This window comes from Danio rerio, chromosome 7 (assembly GCF_049306965.1).
Source record: "Danio rerio strain Tuebingen ecotype United States chromosome 7, GRCz12tu, whole genome shotgun sequence".
Lineage (NCBI taxonomy): Eukaryota > Metazoa > Chordata > Actinopteri > Cypriniformes > Danionidae > Danio > Danio rerio.
In genome coordinates this window covers 14,357,157-14,384,245 of record NC_133182.1, presented here as the reverse complement: position 1 = coordinate 14,384,245, position 27,089 = coordinate 14,357,157, and the positions used below count along the sequence as shown (strand labels likewise).

At 33.9% G+C, this 27,089-nt stretch overlaps 1 long non-coding RNA gene and 1 other non-coding gene across 2 annotated transcripts; both read left to right on the top strand.

Moving 5' to 3' along the window:
* Window positions 1-27,089, top strand: si:ch211-132d3.4. The gene is given in 5 exon segments (NR_186720.1): window positions 1-444; window positions 1,696-1,881; window positions 4,039-4,104; window positions 6,797-7,037; window positions 26,541-27,089. It is a non-coding gene; the product is annotated as a si:ch211-132d3.4 (long non-coding RNA).
* On the top strand, window positions 1,741-1,828 carry mir9-6 (microRNA 9-6). The gene is given in 1 exon segment (NR_045222.1): window positions 1,741-1,828. It is a non-coding gene; the product is annotated as a microRNA 9-6 (primary transcript).

The following is a 27,089-nucleotide window of genomic DNA, read 5'->3' as shown; positions in this document are numbered from 1 at the left end:
AGAAACTAGACTCTCTCGAGCTGGAGAGAGACAACATCGCATCCACAGAGCGCGCAGGAGGCAAGGGAACGAGAACATCGCGTGCAGCTCACACTCGTGCGCGGTTTTCATAAAGTAAAGCTCGCGTCTGTGCGCGCACGAACACCGTAAGCATGCTTTTCAAGGGATGAAATCCCCATCTTGGAAATTAAATTGCCTGTTCCGTTCTCTGGATGGCTGAGACGCAATATTCGATGGCCGAATACTTGAGGACTGCGAGTTTTTTTTGAATGGGAAAACGCGTCGCCGAAGAGATGCACCGAAGAGTTTGGCGTTTGGCTATAGATGTTTCCACAGATTTTTTAGCGTCATGTTCTTGAACGGGAACCTCTATTTGTCCCCGACACACGGCCACTCGTAGTTTTACTTTCTGACAGTGAGGAATATGTGCGTCAATTGTTAAAAGTAAGATTTTTAAATTACCTAAATGATTTCTACCCATATATCTTTGTGCGTTTGTATTATTATTACTATTATTATTGTACATGAACTGACTCGTATAACTGTTGAGGTCACAATAACTTATTCCACTTATAGACAGCAATCAGTAAGATGACTGAACACTAAATATATTATGCGTATTTGTAAAAATGCATGAATCTAACGTTTTACGGGAACTATTCATAGCTGACCCCATATGATAGACAAGGCCATGTTCAGTGGTAAGTGCATGTGGCCCTCTCAACACTGTCTATACACTTTGTACACTCTCTCAAGGTGAATCTTTAATATCTGGGACATTTCAATTAAATATATTGCATGCGTATATGTTTAATAATAACGTGACTGCGATATAGAAGCTATATAACCTTAAATAAGTTAATTTGTGTTATATAAACGATACACGTGTTTTGTAGATCTTAATCTTAAAATTAGGGGTTAGTATTTTATGGTGAAGCGTAATCCATTCATTGCATTTCTCTTTTAAATATTTATAATCCGTGTTTATTAGACAGTGTGTGAAAATTGAGCCAACCTTGCGCGCTTATATTTTATTACACAATACATTATGCATTTATTTAATTGTTTAAAAAGCGTAATATGTACTTTTTATATATAACAGCATGCTTGTTTAGCAGTATATGAAGTAATGTGACGTCACTATACGTGAGGGAAACGTGGGTACAGTATAGCTAACTTACAGAAAAGTAAACTATTTAAATACTCACTAAATGTTCATCCGGGTTAAATAAAAAAAAGTATTATTAATATTTATCTTCCACTACTTTGGTATTATGGCGAATAATTGTGCGGGAAGTAAGGTACAAAGAGTTGAACGAAAGGCCTTATTGCAGTCTGCGGAAATATAATTTAAAATGCAGGACCTGAAGATATAATTATGCATGTGGAGGCCTAATAATGGCCATTATTTATTAATTATTTTAAGATTATGAGTGACCAGAAGGGACATAATCCCTTTTAAAAATCGGGCTGATGAATGAAAACCTCGACAATAACTCCAATTGGAAAAGCATCCAGGCTGAAACCGCAACTTCAGGCCCGCTATTGTGGATAGTGTCTTCTTCAGCACGTGCTGAAGGGCTGGGGAATCTCTCAAGTCCATTCAGCACTTGAGTTGTTAACAGCATTTACAAGACTATTAAAAGAGTGACTGTAATGTATTTATTGCGCATTAACCCTGTTTTCGTTTATCAGGTCAACTTTATGAGATGTTCCACTTTTTACAAAAAAGTTTTGACAGGAGGTAGTTGCTATCTTTGGTTATCTAGCTGTATGAGTGTTTATCTGCCTTCATAAAGCTAGATAACCGAAAGTAGAAACGTCCTCCTTAACTGCATACAAGTTGAATGGGATGCAATGATCGCAGGGAATCTGCATGAGGTAAGCAAGGCCTTCTGTGTGAGTCATACACTGCCAGATTAATTCACTGCAATGTAAAGATCGTGTGTGTGTGTGTGTGTGTGTGTGTATAGGCCATAAGGAATGTTTTATCTTCTTAAATGCGCATTTTGCTTAGGGTTTTGTTTGTGGATATTTTCACGATTGCAATAGGAAAACATTTGTTAAACATAGCGCCTCTATAGTTAACATATTATCTAAAGTGACAGTAATGCTTGTTTTATTCATTAATTGATTTGTAAAGTTACACGTCGATTTTCATGAATGGTGGTTTTGATTTTAAGAAAGTTATTTAGTATGATAATTAATTATAAAGGGATGAAAATGAAAGAATAGACTGATTCGATCGTCAGATTAGTAGATAAGTAGCACATGGCAAAACTGCAATGTTGATATAATTGCACATAAAATACTAATTAAAACTGTTTAAAATTATTAATATTTGTTCATAGACTAGGCCTATATCGTGTATATGTAGCCTATTTTGATTTTCGTGCAAATGAAAATAATTTCTGTACATGACATGCATTGTTAACCTTTATAAAAAGTTTAGAAACTTTCCAGCTATTTCGCAAACCCACTTCCACAAATCCCCATTTAGGCTATCTTTACCTGAAACAGGTAGGCCTAAAAGCCATTGCTGCTGTTATCCAGCCTCTGACGCGGGTAAAATGAGGCCTGCTTTTAATACGCATGCATTAGCTCGATCTCGGTTTGATCTATACTATCATTATTGTGTATTTTGTAACTATTCGATAAACATTCGAAGATAAATCAGCTCCTAAATCAAACTGTTGGAAATTTCGTCATCCAACACTGGATGAGACGATGAAAAGGTGAAATGTTTGTGTCAACAAAATGGCTTTCTTCGTGTTGGTGCTCTTCACACTTATACGTTCATTTAGCCTACCGACAGAAAAGGTAAAAGGTTTAAATCTCTAGCCTTAAATATAGAATTGACATCAAAACTTGAAAACTTGTATCACTACTTTTCGTAGGGCTTACTATCTCACTGTCTCTTTACTTGACAGCCGTTTATTTAAGCCCCACACATTTTCTAAATGTATTTAAAATATAAGATTAATCATAGCTTATTTAAATAAGGACACTTTTTATTAATTTGCATGCATTTCCTTCGAATTCTAATTGCGGCTTGAACACCTTCGGTCTGGCTAACAAAAAAAATAATAATAATACGTGACGTCATTGACGGAATCAAAACGCCTAGGCAATGACATCATGCTGAAGTAGCTTCATTATGATTGGCTAAATTAATCTGTCTGTACAAATCAGAGATGAAGACAAGAAGCGGAATATGCTAATTTTGCATGTGGCCTTTTGTGGCATACTTACTGTTAAATAGCACCACCATTTCACCGTGGGGTAAAATGTACAAAAGCAAATAATTTTGAAAGAGTTTACGATTAAAATCATTATAATCATTATTGATAATCATTATATAACGTTTATGGAGCTCTGCGACACACACACACACACACACACACACACACACACACACACACACACACACACACACACACACATGCTCTTCAGAAATATATCAAACCTTTTTTCTGTGTTTCTTTAAATGAAACAGCATGAAATATTTCTGAAACAATCACAATCTAGTATTTAAATAATTACAGAAATAAATGGTGTGTGTACATGAGGTGTAGGTTAATTTAATCTGAAGGTTTTTTTTACTGCTAAATGCTAGAAATGCATGCATCTAAATATACAAGATGCATAGTTTTATTTTCATAGAAAGGCAGAAAGGTGTCTAAGCCTATTAATAGAACAACAGGATGTGCAACTCCTCTAAGAGTGCCAATTAAAATTAATGAAGAGAGAAGGAAATAGTCTTCATGAGCTTAAACAGTATTTAAATAAAATACGAATAGCACAAAGAATGTTCCATGCGCTGATTTTGCATTCTTTCCCACATGAAATAAATATCTCACATGCCATGTGTGACTTAAAAGCGCAAATTAGTCATTTCCTAAGCATTTCAATCCAAGGCTCATTATCTGGCTGTCATTTATTTGTTTGTAAATTGCCAATAATTTAAATGATTTTGTAAAAACCCCAAAATATTCTGATAAACGTAATTATTTTTTTATTTCTTTCAACTTATTGTAGCCTCTCAGACTGCAGTGTCTTTGTGAGAGACCGGAGGACTGGAGTTAAGGGAGAAAACGCCATCTGGTAAGTGCAATCAAAGCAACATTGTAATTAGAACAATTAGTTGTATAGAGTTAATCTGATTCATACACACAGCAAATCATAAAGTATATGCTAATGAATGCATGCACTTGAAAGCAGCCAAATGCAAATAGTAATCCCTAATCAAGCCCAGCACACTACATGCATTACATAAATGTTTCATCAGAAAATCTATATATCGATTTATATTGCTATACAAACATGCATATTCATAAAAAACTTTCTGTTGGTTGTTTGCATGACCTAAAGATGCTTTTTATGTTTATGTACAAGTGGATTTTTTTCTGTTAAAATGCCATATATATTTATCTGAAAATCTATGTACTGGTTTTTATTGCTAATCAAACTTGCATATTCATAAAAAGCTCTGTGTTGGTCAATTGCATGACCTATAGAGGCTTTTTATGTTTTTGTTCAAGTGGATTTCTTTTGTTAAAATGGCAATTATCTTTATCTGTAAATCTACACATGGTTTTTTTATCGCTATACAGACATATTCATAAAAAGCTCTGTGTTGGTCGTTTGCATGACCTATAGATGCTTATTATATTTATGCACGAGTAGATTTCGTCTATAAAAAAGGCAAATATCTTTGTCTGAAAATCTATATTTTGGTTTGTATCACTATACAAACATGCATATTCATAAAAAATCGTTCTCTTTGTCGTTTGCATGACCTATAGATGCTTTATGTTTATGCACGAGTGGATTCTTCTATAAAAATGGCAAATATTTTTATCTGAAAATCTATAAATCCAACACAATCTCACGGCAATTCGTAACTTTTTGATTTAGTGGCTAATTCGTATGAATTTGTACCATCTAATTCGTACAATTTAGTATGATTTGCTCATCCCCCAATGACGGTTGGGTTTAGGGGTGGGGTTTGGTGTCATGCCTTCTTTTAAAATCATACAATTTTGTACAACTGAACTTGTACGAATTAACTGCTAAACTGACAAAACATAAAATATTTACATTTTCGAGTACAGGCTAACATATCGGCTTATATCTCTAACAAACTTGCACATTCATAAAAAGCTTTGTGTTGGTCATTTGCATGACCTATAGATGCTTTTTATGTTTTTGCACAAGTGGATCTCTTCCATTAAAATGCCAAAAATATTTATCTAAAGATCTATATATTGGTTTATATCACTATACAAACATGCATATTCATTTAAAGCTTTGCGTTGGTCGTTTGCATGGCCTATAGATGCTTTTTATGTTTATGCATGAGTGAATTTCATCCATTAAAATGGCAAATATGTTTAACTGATAATCTATATATCGGTTTTTATTGCTATACAAACTAGCATATTCATAAAAAAGCTTTGCGTTGGTTGTTTGCATTACCTATAGATGCTTTTTATGTTCATACAAGAGTGGATTTCTTCTATTTAAAAGTCAAATATCTTTATCTGAAAATCTAAATATCGGTTTATATCGCTATACAAACATGCAAATTCATAAAAGCTTTGCATTGGTCAGTTGCATGACCTATAGATGCTTTTTATGTTTATGTACAAGTGGATTTCTTCTATTAAAATGCCAAATGTCTTTATCAGAAAACCTATATATTGGTTTATATCACTATACAAACATGCATATTCATTTAAAGCTTGCTGTTGGTTGTTTGCATGACCTATAGATGTCTTTTAAAATGCAAATTAAAGCTAAAAAAAAAAGGCTAATATTATTTTCACATTTGTGCTTTAGCTAGCTAGTACTTTCTTTACAGCAAAGTGCAAGTCAAAATCACTTTTATATTCCATTATGCTCTATGGCTTGTTTATTTTTGCTGTTTATATCATACAGTGTTACACAGATGTTGCTCATTTCCAAACATTGTGAAATCATATATAAAGAAAAGCTTTGCTACAGCTGTTAACCTCAGCAGAAGAAAAAGCAAAGCACATAATTATCTCAAGAAGAATCTCTCAAAGCTTTAAACACGACCTGCATAAAAAGAAAGAAAATAAATCTAAATCAAAACCCGTTTCAACATGGCTGAGAATATGTGGTAAGCATGACTCCAGGACATTAGGCCAAAGGCTTCAATGCGATAAATGATCGGAGAGAGGAAATTATATGTCCGTCTCCATCTCGATAATGATACGAATGTATGGGCCACTATCACATGGCATATTACTTTATGTAAAATTAATGTGAGCAAAGAAATTCTGTCATCATTCATTAACAATGATCTTTTCCTGCTAAACTGGTTACCTAGCCCAATCCAATAAGGGTTATTCAATGAAATTATGGGTGGACAGTAATTGATGTGGGCTGATATGGTATACCTACACAGTGACCAGCAATGGCGAAAGCCAAACCTGCATGCCTTTGGACTATTGGAGTATTTACATTTCTAACACTCCCCTCTTCCGATTGTCTGTCTCTGATGAAGTTACTCAGCGTGACACCGACGAGAAATTATAGTTGCCTGATAGCGTTTATATTCGCTAAAGAAATAATATATAGCAGTTGCCATGACATCTGCTTTGGCAGTGATAAAAGAGCCTTTTTTGTCCTTTATTTTCTTGTTTCCCCTTAGCAACTGCCAGCCATTTACACTGCCTTTTTGGAAAGAGGCAGAGGGGGAAAAAATGGTGCAATTGTCCAAATGAAAGAAAAGAAAAATAATAGTCAACCCTCATCCTTCTTTTACCAGCTCCCCTCCCTTCATCGTCAACGGAAGCATTTAGTGCCATCTGTGCCCCCGGAGAAAAAAAAAGAGGGGGAAAAAAAGAAAGGAGCGAGAGCCTACATCCCAAGTGCCAATGGGGACAAAGAGGCTGCCAGTTGCCACGGACCACCAGATGCTGGAAGACTGAATGAGGGGTGTGCTTTCAGGAAGCCATCTTGATGGAGAAACTGGCTGCTGCTCCCTAAAATGGCTGTGTTGGCATGAGGTAAGCTGCATCATTGCTTGTATCGGGCTAGCTTATAATGATTGGCCGGGTCGTTTGAAATGTAAAGCGACGCAAAAAAAAAAAAAAAAAAAAAACGATTTGTTCGTAGCTTTTTTTCGGTGCGATGTAAGATTAGGCCCCAAATAATTTTAGCATTAAAAATCAGGCTCTCATCTTTCCCGACTAATTAGCACGTGAGACGTTATCTATATGCACACACTCTGATATGCACAAAGAGCTTCTGATTTGTAGCGAGCTTTGAACGTTAATGAATCCTTGGTTCTGCTGTGCGTTTAAATGGTTAAAGAGATAGTTCACCCACAAATTAAAATGTACTCATTATTTACTCACCCTCAAATGGTTCCGAACCTTTATTAATCTAAATAATAATAATAATTTAAAATTGGCAAAACTTGTGTTATTGTCAAACTGGCGTTTGTTTGCGTGGTTTTGTACTTGCCTAATACATAACACAACTTTCACTCAATTAAAGGGATAGTTCACCCAAAAAAAAACACTCATTATTTAACACCCTCAAGTGGTTCCAAATGTATATTCATCCATAAATTTACTATATATATATATATATATATATATATATATATATATATATATATATATATATATATATATATATATATATATATATATTTTATTTACTCACCCTCAAATGGTTCCGAAACTTTATTAATCTAAATAATAATAATAATTTAAATATGACAAGACTTGTGTTATTGTCAAACTAGTCCAATTTTGTATTTACCAAATACATAACACAACTTCCAGTCAAATAAAGGGATAGTTTGCCCAAAAAAAAAAAAAAAAACTCATTATTTACCCACCATCAAGTGGTTCCAAACCTTTATTAATCTACATATTAATGATAATATTAATAGTTACAAATGTGCAAGACTTGTTTTGTTGTCAAACTGGCGCATTTTTATTGACCAAATACATACCACAACTTAAAGGGATAGTTCACCCAAAAATGAAAATGTAGTCATTATTTACTACCCTCAAAGGGTTCCAAATCTATATTCATCTAAATAATAATGATAAAAATTAAACAAGGCAAGATTGGTAAAGATAGTTAAACTGGCGCATTTTTGTTCTTACCTTTGACATAATTCAACTTCCGGTCAATTAAAGGGATAGTTCACCCAAAAATGAAAATTTACTCACTGTCAAGTGTTTCTTTCTTCTGTTGAACATAAAAGAAGATCATTTGAAGTGTGTTAGAAACCTGTAACCATTGACAAAATATATGGAAAACAATGGTTACAGGTTTTGAGCATTCTTCAAAATATCTTCTTTTGTGTGCAACAGAAGAAAGAAGGTCAAACCGGTTTGGAACAAGTGAAGGATGAGTAAATGTTGGGTGAACTATGCCTTTATTTGACTGGATGTTGTGTTGTGTGTTTGGTAAGTATTTAATCATGCAAACAACCCAATACCAAATACACAAATTAGTATTATTTTTTTTTTGATGAAACCAAAAAGCAAGAGCTGCTTGAACTCTCTCGAGAGACTAAGTTAATTGACATACAGCGTCCTCTTGACCAATGCTACAGAGTCGACCTGTACTGAAGAGCACTTTTGTTTCTCCAGCATAATGATACGCCAAATTACTGACACAAAGGTGCCAAGTGCCCCTCACCATGCTTACAATAGCATGTGCTCTGCCCTGCCCAACTTTAATGTTAGAGAAGAGGTCTACCGGCTTCCACACTGTGCCATGCTTTAATGATGTTTGCTGCCTCTTAAAATAGCCACAGTTTGTATCATTAGCTGGTCAAAAGGCGAGAGGTGCAAAACATAACATTGCCCGCTCGGGATGTTACGTGGTAAACGTACACGCAGGCCGTTCGGTTGCAGAGAGCTGCGTGTTATGTCATTGAAATGGATGGAAGATGCTGAAATGTACTTCACAAAGGTGACTGGTTGCGTCATAATGGATTGCTGGTGATATGCAGAGCCGTGCTGCAAGGAAAAATGATTTGAATAGGTGGAACACAGGCATTCGGAAAGCATATTTGCTCTAGGATGACAAATTTGCCTTGCTTTTTTGCGCTTTAACCAAAACAACACGAATGAACAGAGCATAAATATTCGGAGAAATGCATTGAAATGTATTAAAATGCGAAGACGAGACAAATGATGCGTCATCTATTGAATATTTAAAGCCACTGAATCCTCCTCGTAATAACAGAAAACCGTTTTTGCATACTTACTGAGCGTGGAAACCCTGCGTGCCTAAAAGACCTCGTTGTCCATAAATGAGCATTTAAAGAAAAAAAAAAAAAAAGACTGACATTTTATCCTAAAAGAGGAGGCTTGGCAGAATAACCCATCAAAAAAGATGCGTAAAAAAGATCACTGGAGTACGGAAGGTGCCCGTGGAGCTTACAAATAAAGGAAACAATGATGCAAGCGCCTCTGTTAATGAAAAAGACCAGACAAGCTCTGCATATTAACATAATTGCATAGGAACAAGCAGCGAGGACTGAGCCCCCAATTAAAGGCACAGCAGCGCTTTAACAACGGCACGTGGCAGCCTTCTATATTTCGAACGTTTGCATTTAAATTTGAATTCAAATGTTTGAATTTCAAAGACACTTTGATGTTGTGTTCTGTCTGTGTTCGCAATAGCTTTTTATTCCTGAAGAGAATTATGCAGTCCTTGCACTTGCATGCATTCTAGAAATTTCCAAGGGATGAATATGCACTCAGAAACAAGTCTGAATGCAAACACGTGATTTTGGAGATATGTAAGCAGGATTTTAGCTCATATTTGTGTATGACAGACACACACAAATGCTGGGCATATGTTTAAAGGAAATAGCTAGAGATTTAGGATTTCTCACAAGCCTGTAAGAGGCAAAAAAGACAATAAGATTACACACTGAACTTGCTGGAGATTTAGGATTAAACACAGCACATTTGTGTCAATACATACATAATATATGGAAATGTTTATTTATTTCTGTTTAACAGAGAGAAGCACACACACTTCTACACATTTCACTCGTAATAGTTTTATTAACGCGTTTCTATTCACTGATTTATTTTATCTTTGCCATGATGATAATATAAAAATAATATTTGACTAGATATTTTTCAAGACGCTTCTAGACAGCTTAAAGTGACATTTAAAGGCTTAAATAGGTTAATTAGGTTAACTAGGCAGGTTAGGGGAATTAGGCAAGGTATTGCATATATATTATACAAAATATATAGCTGAAAGGGGCTAATAATTTAAACCTTAAAATTGTTTTTAAAAAATTAAAAGCTACTTTTATTCTTGCAGAAAATAAAACAAAGAAGATTTTCTCCAGAAGAAAAAAATATTATCAGACATACTGTGAAAATTTCCTTGCTCTGCCAAACATCATTTGGGAAATATTAAAAAAAAAATTTATATTATATATATATATATATATATATATATATATATATATATATATATATATATATATATATATATATATATATATATATATATATATACTTATATTTACATTCTAATAAATACACAAAGCACAACATATTATTCCAGACAATCAAAACTGAAGGTCTCCATATTAAAAAAAAAAGACTCAATTTAAACTCGTCCTTGTACAAAATAGTAGCCTGGAAATGAGAAGCTGTACCTTTAATAGAGAATTTCTAATTAGGCTGTTGTATCTTGCTGTGAGGGGGAGGGGTTTCCTCTCTCTTCATCTCTCTGGGTTTTATGTAAAAGACCTTCAATGCTTAAATATCTCAGATAGGGACACAAAACTCGTTTTTCTTTCCCTTTTTTCATCCTTGAACAGAGAATCTATTGCAATACTCTTACAAAACATGGTATTTACCCAAATGGTTTAAGAGATGTAGATGGTTTAACATGTAATGTGTTCTTTGCAAATGTACAGAAGCGAGAATAAATGTTCAGGTTTGCATTTATGTGTTGCTGTTGTGTGTTTGTGAATATAAGCGGTCGAGCAGGGGGAGTGGATGCTTGTCAGAGCATAATGTGACTGCTGCAGAGCAGTGGCTGAAAAGTGTTAATTATGCCGCTTGGCACGGTGCCAAACCCATACCAGATTTTTCCAGTTTTCAATATGCAAATCAAGCACTGAACTGTGTATTGTTTTTGTGGTTTACCAGTTCTTTGTGTTTTCAGTCAAACAGAACGCATACGGTTTGAATCCATACGCATGCACGAGAAAAATTCAATATTTGTTCTGTCTGCACCGAGCAGAAGAGAGAAAATAATGCAATAATTATTTCAGTTCAAATGCATGCTTGATGAATACTTCAAATAAAAATAAATGACTTTCTTTAGCACTTTATGCACTTTGTGGATATGCATCTTTATTAGCAATGACTATGATTATATCTTTCTTGTATAAAAAAAAAGGGCAGAAAGATCTCTTATGGTGTCTGGCACAGCAGTCACTTCAATATAAGGTCATTTGCATCTCAGTTTATTAAGAAAAACATGTTTAATTATATTAAAACATATATTTTTTACTCATATCCAAACATCGATAGCAATACCCCTAATGCTGATTCCTCATAAATCTTCCGCTGTGTACTCCGTGTTGGTAAACAGTTTGATAGTGCCCACATTATTATTCCAGACCCCTCTCCTCTTCTACAATGGCAGCATTGTACGGCGAGCACTTGACGTGGGTTCGCGGTCCCCCCTGTTTCCCACCATTGTCTGTATGGATGGAGTGCCAGAGACAGCGGAGGGTAATAAGCTGAGAAAGATGCTCAGGCCCAGACAGGGCCAGATGCCTAAATTAGCACCGAAACCCTAAGAGACTATCCTCAGGGAACGGCTTTATTTCGTGCGGCTGCGTCGAGAGTGTGTTTTAGCACCATTGTACACTTGTCAGGAATCGTCCTCATGCAGTAGATGTGATGTATTTTTGTAGTGCACACTAGAGTGGTTATACAGAATATTCACTAGTTGTGTAATGGGGGGGGAAGCATTTTTTGTTGTATCACTTTAAAAAATAGTTGGTTGCTTAAACCCAAAGTTTAAGGGTTAATCTTTTAAAATAACATTTTTACACCAGCCTACATGAAAAAAAACTAAAGTAAGTTCTAGTAAATATGCAAAATAATCACTTGTTGTTTAATATAAGTGAAGCTTTTTTGTTGTATATCTTAGTGTGTGCACTTTTTAAAAAATAGTTTGTTGCTTTAACCCAAAGTTTAAGGGTTAATGTTTTATAATAAAAGAACTGGAGTAATTACTAGAAAATATTCAAAATATTTAGTAGTTGTATAATATAGGGGACACTTTTTATGTTGTATATCTTAGTGTATGCACTTAAAAAAATTGTTGGTTGCTTAAACTCAAAGTTTAAGGGTTAATCTTTTAAATAACATTTTTAACCCAGCCTACATGGAAAAAAACTGTAGTAATTACCAGAAATAATACAAAATATTTACTAGTTGTTTAATATAAGGGAACCATTTTATAATGTATATCTTAGCGTGTGCACTTAAAAAAAAAAGCTAGTTGCGTAAACTCAGTTTAAGGGTTAATCTTTTTAAATAAAAGTTTGAACCAAGCCACATGGTTATATATATATAGTAAATATGCAAAATATTCACCAGTTAAATAATGTAAAAGAAGCATTTTGTGTTGTATATCTAAGCGTGTGCACTTTAAAAAAAATAGTTGGCTGCTTAAACCCAAAGTTTAAGGGTTAATCTTTTAAAATAACATTTTTAACCCGGCGCACATGAGGAAATACTATAGTTAATTATAGAAAATATGCTAAATATTTACTAGTATAAAGTAGGGAAGCATTTTATGTTGTTATGTTGTATATCTCATAAACTCTACAAAACCCACTGCTTAGGGGTTAATCTTTTAAATTACCTACTTGAAAAAATACTATAGTAAATTATATTAAATATGCAAAATATTCACCAGCTGTATAATATAAGGCAGGGGTCACCAATCTCGTTTCTGGAGGTCCGGTGCCCTGCAGGGTTTAGCTCCAACCTGCCTCAACACACCTGCCTGGGTGTTTCAAGCATATCTAGTAAGACCTTGATTAGCGTGCTCATGTGTGTTTGATTAGGGTTGGAGCTAAAATCTGCAGGACACCGGCCCTCCAGGTACACGTTCGATGATCCCTGATATAAAGGAAGCATTTTATGTTGCACTCTACATAAAGCTGGGTTGCTTAAAAAGTTTGAGGGTTAATCTTTTAAATAGTTAAGTACTTGAATTAATCTGTTTTGGTAATTAGATAGTTGCTATGGCAACATAACAACTATAGTAATATAAACAAATGACCCAATACAGTAGTTTTCTACAACTTTTGAATATATAGTTATATTGTATTAACATTAAAGTTAATACAACAGTATACTGTTGCATAGTAATATAATCTAATATAATATAATATAAAATAATATAATATAAACTAATATAATATAAAATAATAAATTATAATATAATATAATATAATATAAAGTATAATATAATGTAATATAATATAATAGGGTTCAAAAGCACTATAGTGTTTACTATAAATTACTCTGCTATTTTGTCATGTGGGAGCTGTTGGCTTTGTCAATATTTGACCCAATTTTGAGTCAAAGCAACTCATGGTTTTGTGTGTAGTTTGTTTATTTGATAAAAAGCATGACGCACATCACAAATTGAAGGCGTTCAAGTTGAATTTGAAGGACAGTTCCTTCCTCTCCCCCCTTCTGCCAGGGCACAGCGGTTGGGCAAGCAATTAATTAAGGCTCCATTACAATATATTACCCAGTAAAATGGAGGCAGTGATACAGAAAACCATAGAGAAAGTTTGCACCGGGACAGCGGCAGCATTTCACAGCAGTCGCACACACAAAAAAAAAAAAAGAAAGAAAGGAGGAATTATTGATATGGGATGCACTGAAAGAAGTATCTGATTGCTGAAACTGAGGATTTCTAATCTCAACACCAGCACTGCAGAAAAACGAATGGGTCGAGATAAACAACTAATGTTAAGATATACACTTAGCACAACGTTAAGCAAAACACAAACACACTTCATTAAAAGTGTATTACACAATAGATATCAACTTCAAAATAACACTATGTGTACTCATATATATATATATATATATATATATATATATATATATATATATATATATATATATATATATATATATATATATATATATATATATATGAAATTGCATTATGGGAGCTTAATCTCTACAGTTTAACAGAGACTTCTATAGATATTTTAGTAGGTTGTTAGATAGATAGATAGATAGATAGATAGATAGATAGATAGATAGATAGATAGATAGATAGATAGATAGATAGATAGATGTTTTGTCTATATATTTGTATGATAGATAGATATCATAAACTTATTTTGCTTATATATTTGTATAAATGATTAGATAGATAATATATAACAAATAATAGACAAATAAGTAAGCTAAAATAGCGGAAAATGTGCTTGCAGTTTATTACAATGTTTTGTAGTGTAATATACAAAACCGACCCAGACAATATATCACTTTAAACTATTATAGATGTTAATAATCGTCCCTTTTTTCCATCTTTTCAAGGTTAAAGGGTGTTGAAAGAAGATCAAACTCCCATGAGGCAATTCAAAAGCTTAAATAAACTGGGAAAAATAAAAGCGAGAATGACAAAATACCGAAAACTGCTAACTTATGGATATTTTTACAGTGTGCATATTGTTCACCCTACAACATTTTGATTGTAATGTAATAGCGCACACTTTTATTACATTAATTATTATGAAAAGCGCTATACAATTAATCTTAAATTGAACTGAAGAGATATGGAGGAAGAAAAAAAAGTGCAGTTTTGGAGACGAGCTGTGGGATGGGGGAGGGCTTTTACTGTCTGGCTCTCAGTCTGTGGCCCCATGTGGCAGTTGCTGCAGCTGGCATGTTAATATCAAAGGCCTATGGGAGGTTTGCTATCTGGGAATATTTGTCTGGCATACTAACAGTTTTCTCCCTGTCATATGTCATCTTTATGTCCGGCGTTAAAGGGCTTCGCGTATTTATTTTTCCGAAAGAGCCAGCTCTGTGAGATTTCATTTCTCTCTCTCGTGATAAAAACTTTGTGTCAGATTAGATTTGGAAATGTATATTTTATGACTGCAGCTGTAATGGAAACCGCTAGTTCTGCTTTCCAGGACAGTTCACACTTGTGTTGATATTTTTTAGTGTTTTGTATTGAAGTCACTTCACGTATGAATTATATATTTTGCTTTAAGATTAATAATACTTGTGATATGAATGATTATGTTAGATAATCATGGCCATACAGTGGATAGTAAATAGTTGTTTTAGCTTCTTGTGCTTCTTAAGTCATGTAATAATAATAATAACTATGATATTAGTAATATTATTAGCAGTGTATTATATAGCTTTATAATAATCGATTATCATTCATGGGATTGACTGTGTAGGTAAATAACATGATGTATTGTCTAAATATATTATTTTGCATTAGTTTTATTTGCTTTTTAAGACAACAATTGTCTAATAATAATCATAATAATAATAGTATTATTATTATATATTGTATATATTAAACAATATAAAATTAAACATGTATCAATTAAACAACATAAAAAGAAACATATTTTGTCTGTAGATTTGTATGATGGATGGATGGGTGGATGGATATACATTTTGTCTATATATTAGATAAATAGATGATGGATGGATGGATGGATGGATGGATGGATGGATGGATGGATGGATGGATGGATGGATGGATGGATGGATGGATGGATGGGATAAGAAATGGATGGATGGATGGATGGAATGAGAAAACAGTAAACACATTTTCTCTATATATTTGATAGATGGATGGATGGATGGATGGATGGATGGATAGATAATTTTGTCTATATATTTGTATGACAGATATATACTTTTTTGCCTATATATTTGGATGGATGGATGGATGGATGGATGGATAAGAAATGGATGGATGGATGGATGGATGGATGGGTAATAAACTATTATATCTAGTTTGTATAAAGTCGTTTTGTGTCTTGACTTGTTATAGAATAATTTTTGCCATTTTATTAACCCCAGGTTGATAGTGGGTAGAGTTAATGAAGACAGTTATCTGTGGTAGGTGAGCAATCTGTATCGTTTTCATCTGTGGTCATAGCTGCGAAAAGAACAGTGGCTGAAAACCACTCTGAATCATCTCTTGGGTTTGCGTTAAAGACCATTGTGTGTGTTTTTTTACGGTAAAATTCCCCTTGGATACCTCAGCTGTCGATCTCGTCTTAATCTTGGGATAAACACGATTATCCGGCGAAGGGTTGTTCTCAGCTTTGTATCAGCTACGGGGGAGCTTTCAAATGGTTTCCCCCGCCTTTTTTCTCTCTCCCCCTCTCCTTGGACGAGTGGCCCTGAAAAGCCTGGGATTGGGATTCCCGAGCAAGACTCGGGCTGGAATAACAGGCAGCAAAAAGACCCACAGTCAGGACAGAGCTAAAATCAACTGTTAGACGCAAGTAAATCCAGAACATCAATGGGTGACAGCACATCTTTCTAAACCCACTGGCATATAGTTTCTTGTTTTAAGCACAGATATGGAATTATGAAGTCAAATTTAGAATGTGTTCTAATTTTTTAAAATATAAATACATTTCTAAAAACATTGTGTTGGAAAAAAAGAGACAAATTCACAATAAGAATATTTTCAGTGGTCTAAGACTATGAAAAATAAAGACCCCCAAAAATATAATTTAGAAGTATTATTTATATTTTTTAGAATAAAAGTAGGAAAATATATTCCTAAATTAAAATTTTTGTCTTGTTTTCCAATATAAAAACTTAATGTTTTAAATTTGACTATGAAAAACTCCAAGATAAAACTTCCAAATAAGATTATTAAGATTATTATTATGTCTTAAAGGTATTTTTCATAGTCAAACGTAGAATGTTTAGATCTTTGTGTTGGAAAAAAGACAACAAAATCTAAATAAGAATATTTTGGGGTGTTAAATTTCTTAATTTGACTGAAAAATACTTATAAGACCCGCCAAAAATATTGTTATTTAAAATTTTATTTTAATTATTTTTGGGAGGTCTTAAACTTATTTTCTTTTCATACATCAAATTTAGAATGTTTAGATCTTTGTGATGGAAAAAATAATAAAAGAGAAAATTTTTGGGGTCTTCTAATTTTGACTATGAAAAAATACCTTTAAGGCCTGGGGTCTTTGTATCAGAAAATGTATATTTTTGGGGCCTTAAAGGTATTTTTAAAGTCAACTTTAAAACATGAAGACCCCCCAAAAATATTCCTATTTACAATTTTTGTCTTGTTTTCCAATATAAAGATCTTAATGTTCTAAATTTGACTATGAAAAAATCCTTTAAGATCATTAGCATAGAAAGTTTTTGAATCTGCCACTATGCTAACACATAGGCATTTGAGGCTCCACCCTTTTTAAAAAAAAAAATTCAAATTTCATTTGAATTTAAAGCAACAGTCTGCAAAATGGCACAAATTACGGACAACGCCTATAACAGGTCCGTTTCATTGTTGAAACATTATTTGTGGCGTATTTTGAGAGACTTTTTACATCTTTTTACAAAAAGGGGCATAGTAGGTCCACTTTAAAAGGTATTTTTCATAGTCAAATTATGAACAGAAAGATCTTTGTATCAGTAAAGAAGACTAATTTTAATAATTAAATTTAGAATGTTTAGACCTTCGAACGATTCAATTCAATTGACTTAATTTAACCTTATCATTCACTATACCTTTCGTTCATTCATTCATTCAATTTATCAGGGGTTGGCACTGCAGAATGAACCGCCAGCTATTCCATCATATCTTTTACCTGGCGGATCCCTTTTCTGCCGCAACCCAGTACCAGGAAACACCCATACACTCTCATTCACACACACTCGTACACTACGGCCAATTTAGTTTATTCAATTGACTTATAGCGCATGTCTTCAAGAAACCCATGCAAACACAGGGAGAACATGCAAACTCCACACAGATATGCCAACTGGCCCAGCTGGGACTCAAACCAGCGACCTTCTTGCTGTGAGATGACAGTAAAAAGTAGTATGTTATTGCAAAAAACAAGGCACAAAGTCTAAATAAGGACTTTCTGTGTCTTAAATGTGTTATCGACTCCCAAATGAAAAGTCTGTCCTCATTTACAAATGCTCATGTCACTCCAAACCTGGATTACTTTCTTTTTACTAGAAAAAAGTATTAGCTTTAAAAACATGTTGTGTGTGTGTATGTATGTGTCTTTAACAGAAGAAACTAAGTATAAGAGAGGTTTGGATCAACATGAGGGTCAGTAAATGATGGCAGAACGTTCATTTCTAGGCCTTTAAGTGTGCTTTTAATCTCAATCTAAGCTTATGAAAGAGCCCTTGTGTGACTTCAAATCAGTTCAGAAGACAAACTCGCACTTTTGATCCTTATTATTCAGGTCTGTGCCATTGAAATCATCATTTCTGTATTGTATCGAGGGCGCAACCTTGAAATAAAAAAATAAAAAAATGAGGTCACTTTTGAACGTTATTTCAGTGCTCTTTAAAGACTCTCCTTTTGTGGATAACAATGCAAAGTGCTAAAGATGAAGTTGGAATGACCTGAATGCAGTTGCGTTGAAAAGTTCCTGGTGATGTAATTTGTAAAAAAGCAATAAAAATGAGAGAGAGAGCCACTCATACGCACATCACTGTATCCAAGAAGATGCGAGAGCAAAGGGCATTACTAAAAATTCAGAAACAAACTCGGAGTCAAGACCGTGCCCCCCATCATTAGAAAAGACCTTGAAATGTAATGATCAATGCTCACATTTTGCTTCACTTTTTGTCCACTTTACTTCCTAATGAGGAGAATTATCAAATATAAAGGCTATATAGATTTACAGTTTATTGAAAGATTGTTGTTGATCTATTGTAATTATTCTCATTAGAATGTTAAGTGCACAGTAAAATAAAATGCTGGGTTCCACACAAGTGATTTGTGTTGAGACAACAAGAAGGAATTAAGTTAGGTTATTCGTTTGGTCACACTTTATTTTAATGGTCTGTTTGTTGAATTTAAATTACATTGCATCTACATGCCAACTTATTCTCATTAGATTATAAGTATTCTGTTAGGTTGGGGTTTTGGTTAGTGTAGATTTAAATTTTTTTGCTTGATATCTGTTGATATACAAGTATCAACAGATATCAAGCAGACAGTCTACTAATACTAAAACGGACCATCAAAATAAAGTGTTAACATATCATTTTTACAAATTTAGGTAGATTGAACTTGAAACCAAACTCAAGAATGTTGTTGTTTCAGCTCATTTTAAATAAGTGGTTTGATCAAAGAGCAAACACCATTTTTTGAGTGTAATGAAAGTTTTAAACCCTTTGACTATCATTTGTGGTTAGCACTATTGCCTAACAGCAAGAAGGTCACCGGTTCGAGACTCGGCTGGGCCAGTTGGCATTTCTGTGTGGAGTTCGCATGTTCTCCCAGTATTGGCGAGGGTTTCCTCTGGGTGCTCCGGTTTTGCCCACAGTCCAAAGACATGTGCTATAGGTAAATTAACTAAATTGGCCGTAGTGTATGAGTGTGTATGGGTGTTTCCCAGTCTTGGGTTGTAGCTGGAATGGCTACGCGGGGTAAAACATATGCTGGATAAGTTGACGGTTCATTCTGCTGTGGCGTCCATTGATGAATAAAGGGACTGAGCTGAAGGAAAATTAATGAAAGAATGACTATCATTTTATGGACAAAACTTTTTTTAAAGGACATCTTACCACGTTTTTAAATTTGTGTGTGAACAATCCCTTCAAATGGAATCATGAAATAAAAATAAACTTGCAAATACAAAATTGGTAGTAAAACGTACGCATAAAATATTAATTAACACCATGAAAAACAACATTTTAAACTAAATTAATTAAAATAATATTTTCTTTTAAAACAGAATCTTTGTTTAATCTACAAAATCTGCAGTTTACTACTTTATCAATTATAGATTTTTCATCTAAAGCTTGTCTTTATCATTGTAAGGTTTTTTATGCTATTTTAACTTATTTTAGTAAGTTAATCAGATTTTAACAAAAATGTTTTAGTTTTAGAAAGTGGATTTAAAGTTGTACAGTGGCTCAGTGGTTAGCACTGTCGCCTCACAGCAAGAAGGTTGTTGGTTCAAGTCCCGGCTAGGCCAGTTGGCATTTCTATGTGGAGTTTGCATGTTCTCCTCGTGTTGGCTTGGGTTTCCTCCGGATGCTCTGGTTTCCCCCACAGTCTAAAGACATGCACTATGGGTGAATTAGATGAACTAAATTGGCCGTAGTATAAAAGTGTGTGTGAATGAGAGTGTATTGGTGTTTCCCAGTACTGGGTTGCAGCTAGAAGGGCATCCACTGCGTGAAATATATCCTGGTATAATAGGCGGTTCATTCTGCTGTGGCGACCCCTGATAATTAAGGGACTAAGCCGAAGGAAAATGAATAATTGAAGTTGAGATCAATAAAAAAAAGTTTATTTTTATTAAATTCTCTTTAGCTTAGCCCCTTATTTATCAGGGGTTGCCACAGTGGAGGGAACCACCAACTATTGTGGCACATGTTTCACGCAGTGAATACCCTTCCAGCCGCAACCTAGTATTTAGAAACAGTTCATTTTATTCAACTATAACATTTTAGGCAGCAATAATAATTTTTAGTGCAGGCTACAGAAAACACTTAACAGCTCAAGAGAATTTCTTTAAAGAAATTATTTATGAAGATTTTAGTTTTCATGTAGTCTTTTTTAATGTTAGTACAAAATTACATTATTGCCTTAATTAGCTGATTTAAAATAAGCTACCATTTACATGCAGTGTATTGCTTCATGTTTTTATATAGTCGACAGCATGATAAGAAAGCAAATAAAATGCTGTATTGTGCATCAATAATATGCAACTTTTAGCATTTTTAGTGCCCTTAAAACATTTGTTGTGTGAATAAACAGCCAAAAAAATTTTTTTTGTTGAATGAAATTAATATTTTTAGTCGGTTTGATGTTTGATGATGTACATAAACGTGACAAGAAAAGTTGAACTTCATTCAGTTCAAGAATTTGCATTTGATATTTATTCAAACTACTTAAAATGAGCTAAAACAACACAATTATTTCCTTTTTTGGGGACAACTTAATTGTTTTACCTTCAATCCACTTAAATTAAATAAAAAAACTAGTAAGCTAACTTAATTCCTTCATGTTGTCTCAATGCAAATTGATTGTGTAGAACCCAGCATTTTTAGCTAAAACAAATTGGTTAAAACCAGACTAACTTATTAAAATAAGTTAAAGTAACAGAAACTTTTGTTTTCACATAACATTTTACAGTGTATGTTTAGGTTCTTGTTACATTATTTTGTTTCAGTTAACACGAATTTCATTTAACATTGTTATGCTTTTAATTGACAATACAACCCCCACTGCAATGCCTATGCAAATAAGCATGAGGCAGTGTGATCCTCATTAATGCTATCAGAGTCAAGTTCAAGTTCATTGCCTGTGGGAGTCCCAGCCAGACTGGGAACTTCTTCATCCACCCCTGTGAACCAGCTCACCCCTTGTAACCCACACCCGTTCGGGCCCGTCACTCCACCCCTGCGGCCTGCTGTCCGGCTGGAGGGGCTCTCCACTCGGGGCTGTTGCTAAGGGAGGAGAGCTGGACGCCCCAGAAATGTGCTGGTGAAAAGGCCTGTCTGTCAAAGTGTTTGAGGGAAGTCAGGCTGCTTGGCTCACACACTCATATACACACAACCTGCCTGTGTGTGTGTATGTGTGTGTGTGTGTGTGTGTGTGTGTGTGTGTGTGTGTGTGTGTGTGTTCCAGACCCTGGGAATGGCAGCAAGCACTTTATATTCATCAGCCCCCCCTCCTCCTTGTCGCAATGACTTTTTGGTAAACAGCCCCCCTTTTCTTAAAATGTCTAGTCGAATCCCGAAGTCCTCGTTAATGGTTTTTGGTTAAATTGATGTACAGCGTAAATACACTATAATTTTGTACTAAAAATACATGCTTAAAGTGTGTTCAAGTTACTTACCATAGTATATAAAATAAGCTGAAAAGACAATTAATTTTGTTTTTAATTATTTTTATGTTCAATCCACTTAAATTTGTAAAAAGCTAATAAGGTTTATTTAACTAAATTTCTAAAACTTAATTCCTTTATGTTGTCCCAACAAAAATCGATTGGGAACCCAGCATTTTTCACAGTCTTACTTAAAAATACTACACTATTTAAAAAAAAATAATAATAATAATAAATTAAAATCTTGAAAGCAGCTTTTTAAGTAGATCTAACAAAAATTTTCGACGTAATTCTGTTACCTTCTATTTCTCTGAAATGGTTTATGAAATTTACTAGAGATTTCTCAGTGAGAATATATGGAAATGACCCTTTATTCAATAGAAAAGGTACATAATTATCCATATATCATAACCTTTCCAATGCATTAAGTTCTTTATAGTGGAAAAAGTTTTTTATGTTATATATATACTGTATTATTTGTAGATTGTAGATTTTTTAGTCATCCATCGACACTAGAAATATGCCTAGGAAGCCAGACAGACATTGCGTCTATTGATTCCACCATGTTTCATTTTGACACGCCCTCAACTTGCGGTTTCTTTCTCGTAATAACGACTGTGTGGCGTCTTTCGTGTACTTTTATCTTAGAAATACGATTTATCCGACATGACTTTAACGTTTGTTAATGACATATCAAAAGGCTCTATTTAATGATCACAGTGCAGCCCCAAAATACTGCACTATTTAAAAATAATAATAATAATAATAATAATAATAAATTAAAATATCTTTAAAGCAGCTTTTCAAGTTGATCTAACAACTTCTAAGGTCTAACTTCAGATTTCTAAGTGAGAATATACGGAAATAACCCTTTATTCATCAGAAAAGGTACATAATTATCTATATCTCATAATCTTTCCAATGCATTAAAGTTCTTCAAAGTGGAAAAATATATTATGTTATATAAATATACTGCATATATATGGCTCCATGAAGATTTTTTAGTCAATAAATTGGCAGATTTTGCAATGATGTCCTTTAATGCAAATAAAGAAGAGTAGATCTTTGAATTCCATGAAATGACAATAGGGAAAAAGTTATTAGATTTATTAGATTAAGAAAAATGTTTAAGATAAAAGTGTTTAAGTTTTATTTTCAAAATAATTGTTAATTCCCAATTGATTATTTATCACCAATAGCTGAGTTTCCATATAACTTGAGGAGGTTTTGGACTTTAGAAACAGTGTTATAGTGGGAGATGGAAAGCCCTTTACACAATAAACACCCATTACACCTATGTGACTAATGAGTAGTCTCCATTGTGTACCAGGTTAATATTAAGTAAATTTAGCTTTATTTCTAAAGCGATATTACAATGTAGATTGTGTCACAACAGCTTAACAAAGAAGTTCTAGTATATTGAAATAGTTTTCAGAGTTGATGGTCAGTTTAGTTCAGTTCATTGTTATTTAATTTTCTATGCTGAAAGTCCAAACGTTGAAGAGTAAATCCATCGATTCGCAGCTCAAGTCCCAAATTAAGCAAGCCAGTGGTGACCAAGAAACAAACTGAGGAAAGTGAAGGGAAAAAAACTTGAGAGGAACCAGGCCCAGTTGGGCATGACAATTTGTGCTCCAACATCTTGATGGAAACAAGTCCAATTTACACTTGGTATTTTTCAGTTTTGCAAACTTTGAAACAATTTACTTAATGTTAGGATGGAAAATAGTCTACTGATGGTTCCATCAAGAACTATTCCATTGTACAAACATATTATGGTGCAGAAAAGTTCTTTAGTTTATCAAAATGTTCTTCAGACCAAGAAAAAACCAAGAAGGGTTCCTCAAAAACAGCTCTTCATAGATCACTATGAAACAAATCCTGTGTATAAGATTTTTAAAATGGCCCAATCATCATCTTACACTCCTAAAAACGGAAGAATTGTTTTAAGAGTGTTTCGAGTTGTAAACGTATTAGGTAAACTTTATAATATGATTACATTTCTGCTATAATCAACATAGTGGAGCGTTGTGGTAAATAGTGCATTAGAATGTCATGGAGGGCTCTGTTCCCATTACAGTAGCGTGTGTGTGTGTGTGTGTGTGTGTGTGTGTGTGTGTGTGCGTGCGTGCGTGTGTGTGTGTTTTCTTGAGGTCTCATTCAAGGCTGAGGACGAGAATTGAGAATAAAAGGCCAGTGATTTGCATAAGCTGCATGCTGTCTGAGGGTTTTTTTTTTTGGGGGGGGGGGGGGGGGGGGGGGTCTGGTGAGAGCTAGAGGAGAAGAAAAAAAAGATATGCGGGAATATAAGAAAAGAGACAGAAAGAAACCCCACATTGTAGAGGCGCAGAATGAGAGAGGGGGTTTGAATGAAGCAGAGGGTGAAAATTGACAGAGAAAAGGGTCTTGCCAAGTCTCCTGCAGGGATTAAATTGTCCATAAACCTCTCTACATATAATTTGGGAAAACTGGTAATGGCGTTGGTACACATCGTACACAAATTCGAAGGGTGACGGGGTATAGAAATGATTTGCAACACTTTTGGAAGCAAATGAAGAATGAGGGATTGAAAACAAATAAGGGGGATGAATGTAGAAGTGTCATGAAGTTGTGTGAGTTACCTTTTACTAGATAACCGATTTTCTTTTACTGACTGCGTTATTTGGAGCAATATAAAATACTCGAAATTATCTCGAAATCCCACCATCTTTAAGACTATAATGGCCGCTCAGCATAGTGAACATGATGCAGTTAAATTGTACAATAACACAACCACAGTGCAATTTAGATTCTTGATTGTTTTCATTAAACTCAACAAATGAAAAGCCATCAAAATGGACTCTGGTCTTTCCAAAAATACACTACCTTTAACATTTTAGGAATATTGCAAACCTGTGAATCCACTTTTATTGTTTGTGGCTGAAAAATGGCTGAAAACGTATGTTTGCACTGTATTGTGTTTCAGATCACCGTTTTCAAAAAAGCAGAACTGGATGATCATTGAAGATTGATAGATTGATCTACATTGAAGCAGGGTTGTCATTTGCATTTCAGTCAATCAGATATTTTGAGAGACATTCAAGACAGGGCAAATGTCTAATTTGGCACACAGGAGTCTTTTAGAGAGTATTTTTATTCTTCTTTCAACAATGCAAAAACAACTTCAAACACTATATTTAAAAATAACACAGACATGCCTGCAACTGTAGATATTTCTATCTCTTTCTAATGTCGATAGATGACAATATAAGCTAAATCAGAATGCAAAAAGTATTGAATATCACAGTTTTAACTTATTTACAGGAAACACCTACTATAATCAAATGTCATTTATACACCAAAAAACGACATGCTGCATTCAAGCCCTCCTGGGAAGTTTGTATACAGGTTGACAAGGCGTAATTTTGACGACGGGAGCGTTCAAGTCACTTTCGTCGGCACAAGATGGTGGTATACCTTCTTTTGGTAAATTACAAGAGCATAAAGCCAGGTTTGTCATCTATAGTTATAGAACATGAAGAGCAAATAATTCTCAATCAACTCTTTTTTTATAAACAAATAAGGCATATTTACATGAATAAAATGCCTATGAAGCCTGACAGACATTGCGTCTATGGATTCTGCCATGTTTCAAATGGACACGGCCTCAACTCGCGGTTTCTTTCTCGTAACAACGACTGTATGGAGTCTTTCATGTACTTTTAACTTGTAATGCTTTCCCAAAAAAATTTATTCTTTGGTTACTCACTGAATATAGATCCTTCTCATTGTAAATTTATTAATGTATTGCTTTTTTTGGCAACATTTAAAATCCATAAATGTAAATTTTCAAAGAAACACCCTTACTTTTTTATTTTCAGAAAGGACTTTGATTTATTTGTGAACTCTTTAAAAGACTCTAACAATTACATTGCATGTAAAACTCCTTTTTGGTGTAAATCATTTAAACTTGTTTACTTTGCTGGAATTTTATTTATGTAACCCTCCTCGTCTCTGTTCACATTGTATCTTTGTATTGTTCTTTCTTGCATATAAAAAACAACAACTTGCAAATACGGTTTATCCGACATGACTTTAACTTACTTACATTTGTTAATGACATTACAAAAGGCTCTATTTAATGATCACAGTGCAGCCCTAAAATACTGACTTATTATCATGTAAAATCTTTTAAATTTATTTTAATGAGTCTTTTTTTAATTTTACTAAAATATTTATTTCACTGAATGACAATTATTTTCCCATACTTTATCATGCATTTAATATGCTTTCTCTGTATATAAAAATACTTTAAAGGATTTAACTTGATTTTAATAGCATCTTGTTGCTGTTACCAGTATATTTTCTTATATTTGTCATGACAGTAAGCCATGTGATATTAATCTTGTTCATTATTTTTCTCTCTAAACAGGCTCCTACCATGGAAAACTGTATAAATACCTATAAAACCACAGTTGTCATCAGCTGCTGGAGAAACTGAGACCCTATCCTGCTATGTTTGACTCAAATGGTCAATCTGATCACCTCAGGAATCCAGTGTCCAACATCTCTTCCAGACAGTGCTCTGTGGAAATTAAACAAGCAGTCATGAGGGATAGATTTAACATGTGCACTAATTGATTTATCTGGATAGCAGCCTTCAGACAATCACTAATAATTGTAATCAGAATGATTTGGGCTGTTAAACCATATAGATTTTTTTAAAATTGTGTCATATCAATTGCTCAACAATGTGCCTTAATGTGTGAAATGTTTACAATGATGTTTGCTAATGTTGCAACATGGCAGTGTCTGAGAATTTATATGTATTCAATGTTTTCTTGTCTTATATACATTATAGTGAGCTTTCATGTTAGATACAGTTGTGTTTGTAATGTAGCTACAGCATAATATCTAGACTTTTATCTGATTTTGTAATGTCTAAACAATGTCTGTACTAATAAACATGCATTAAATATGA